This window comes from Camellia sinensis, unplaced genomic scaffold (genome assembly GCF_055761805.1).
Source record: "Camellia sinensis isolate YWXY unplaced genomic scaffold, ASM5576180v1 Unanchor4, whole genome shotgun sequence".
Taxonomy (NCBI): Eukaryota; Viridiplantae; Streptophyta; class Magnoliopsida; order Ericales; family Theaceae; genus Camellia; species Camellia sinensis.
The window spans coordinates 9,672,388-9,675,000 of NW_028129277.1; the positions used below are offsets into that span (position 1 = coordinate 9,672,388).

A 2,613-nucleotide genomic window follows, 5' to 3' on the forward strand; every position below is an offset into this window, starting at 1 on the left:
TTTGAATGGGAGTTATTATTTCATATTAGTGTTATTCAGTTTTATTACAGGTATTTTTTTAGTTCAATCATATAAAATTAGCACAATTAAAAAAAAAAAAAAAGGATATCACGACATTTCTTAGAACGCCACCTAAACTTTAAAGCTAACGGTCAGTTTTAAAAAAAAAGATATGACGGCGTTTTGAAAATGTTGTTAAAATCATAGTGATGTCATAGTACCGTTAGGGTGGGACATTTGGCCGCGTTTTTAAAAACGCCGCCTATAGTAATATAACGGCGTTTTTAAAATGTCATAAAGTTATTGTGAGGGCCAAATTGTCGGTGTTTGGTATTAAACGTCACAAAAAGAATTAGCAGTGTTTTTCGCACTTTTAAAAACGCCACTAAAAGCTGAATTTCTTAGAGTGAATGCACCAATTTTCCCTTGATTTCTCTTCAATTTTGTGTAGATATCAATTTAGATGACTCAATATAAACATTAAAGGTTGAAATTGATATAACTGGAACTACAAAGAATAAATGGACACAATAAGCAAATTACAGAAGCTACTAGTGTAATTTAGCCTAATCTTTTGTATGTAATTCTTATTAAGAGAGTGATATGAATGTAACAGTCATACTATTGCAAAATTACAAATCAATGTACCTTCACAAAATATTTACAATTTCATAGCAAAAATTAATTATTGAAGTTAACAAAATTTATCAGTGATTTAATTTTTTTTTTAAAGACATACGATGTAATTTTTTCAAAATTAATCACATCTCAAACCCCATGTACACTAAAATAAAATTTAAAAAGGGAGGAAATACTTACCTCTAGTATAAGTGAGAGGGGGAAGCTCTTTGATAGCAATGACATCCAATCCACAAGGAGGGTCCTCTTGAACCCCAGGGTTATGGAAAATGACTTTAACAGGTTTGTGATGAAAAATGACCTTGACTACGTCCCTGTCCTTTGTACACACCGCCCGTTGCTTCTACCGATTGAATGGTCTGGTAAAGTGTTCGGATCGTGGCGATGTGGGCTGTTCTCTTTCGGCGACGTCGTGAGAAGTCCACTAAACCTTATCATTTAAAGGAAGGAGAAGTCGTAATAAAGTTTCCGTAGGTGAACTTGCAGAAGGATCATTGTTGATGCCTTTACACAGTAGAACGACTCGTGAACTTGTCATTACCGCTGGGGAAACAAGAGGCGGGTCGTTGGCTCCCTCCTGCTGCCCCTCATCGAGAGTGTGCTCGGAGCCCCTCCAGGGGCGACGGGTGCCCTTCCTCGGCAAACCAACAAACCCTAGTGCGAATTGCGCCAAGAAACTTGAACAAAGAGAGTACGCTCGGTGTAACTCACAAAAAAACTAAACGACTCTCGGCAACGGATATCTCGGCTCTCGCATTGATGAAGAACGTAGCGAAATGCGATACTTGTTATGAATTGTAGAATCCCGTGAACCATCGAGTCTTTGAAAGCAAGTTGTGCCCGAAGACATTAGGTTGAAGGCACGTCTGCCTGGGTATTTCACATTACATCGCCCCTATCCCCGAAGGGTTGCGAGCGGATGTTTGTCCCCTGCGCGCGGTCGGCCTAAAAACGAGTCCCTCGCGGCGAATTACGCGTCGCAACGAGTGGTGGTTGACAAACCGTTGGGTCGTGTCATGTGCGTCCCAGTTGTTGCAGGAGGTCTGTTGTGACCCTGTTGCGCTGTTGCTAAGGTGCTTCGATCGCGACCCTAGGCCAGGCGGGATTACCCGCTGAGTTTAAGCATATCAATAAGCGGAGGAAAAGAAACTTACAAGGATTCCCCTAGTAATGGCGAGCGAATCAGGAAGCGCCCATCTTGAAAATTGAGCGACCCCATTGTTCAAATTGTAGTCTGGAGAAGCTTCCTCAGTGGCAGACCAGGCCTAAGGCCCCTGGAAAGGGGCGCCGGAGAGGGTGTGAGCCCCGTTATGCCCGGACCTTGTCGTACTACGAGGCGCTGTATGCGAGTCGGGTTGTTTGGGAATGTAGCCCTAATTGGGCGGTAAATTTCATTCAAGGCTAAATATGGGCGAGAGACTAATAGCAAACAAGTACCGTGAAGGAAAGATGAAAAGGACTTTGAGAAGAGAGTCAAAGCGTGCTTGAAATTGTCGGGAGGGAAGCGGATGGGGGCTGGCGACATGCCTCAATCGGATGTGGGACGGTGACTAGCCGGTCCACCAATCGACTCGGGGCGTGGACTAGTGCAGATTGGGGTGGAGACCAAAGCCCGGGCAATTGAAAAGCCCGCGGAGATGCCTTCGCCTCGAACGTGGCTGGCTGCGCGCTCCCGGCACCGGCTTGCGAGCTCCCCATTCGGCCCGTCTTGAAACACGGACCAAGGAGTCTAACACGTGTGCGAGTCAACGGGTGAGTAAACTTGTAAGGCATAAGGAAGTTGATTGACGGGATCCCCTTGCGGGTTGCATCGTCGACCGACCTTGATCTTCTGAGAAGGGTTCGAGTGTAAGCATGCCCATCGAGGCCCAAAAGATGGTGAACTATGCTTGAGCGGGGCAAAGCCAAAGAAAACTTTGATGGAGACCCGCAGCGATACTGATGTGCAAATCGTTCGTCTGACTTGGGTATAGG

The 2,613-nt window shown here is 44.9% G+C and overlaps 2 non-coding genes across 2 annotated transcripts in view; both read left to right on the plus strand.

The window, feature by feature from the left end:
* Positions 1-1,363: 1,363 nt before the first annotated feature.
* LOC145817106 (5.8S ribosomal RNA) lies at positions 1,364-1,519 on the plus strand. Its single transcript, XR_014359141.1, has one exon. It is a non-coding gene; the product is annotated as a 5.8S ribosomal RNA (ribosomal RNA).
* A 205-nt stretch (positions 1,520-1,724) lies between these two features.
* The window catches only part of LOC145816976 (25S ribosomal RNA), a 3,278-nt gene continuing 2,389 nt past the window's right edge, over positions 1,725-2,613 (plus strand). The window contains exon 1 of the ribosomal RNA XR_014359021.1: positions 1,725-2,613. This exon is cut by the window's right edge and continues 2,389 nt beyond it. This is a non-coding gene — a ribosomal RNA (25S ribosomal RNA).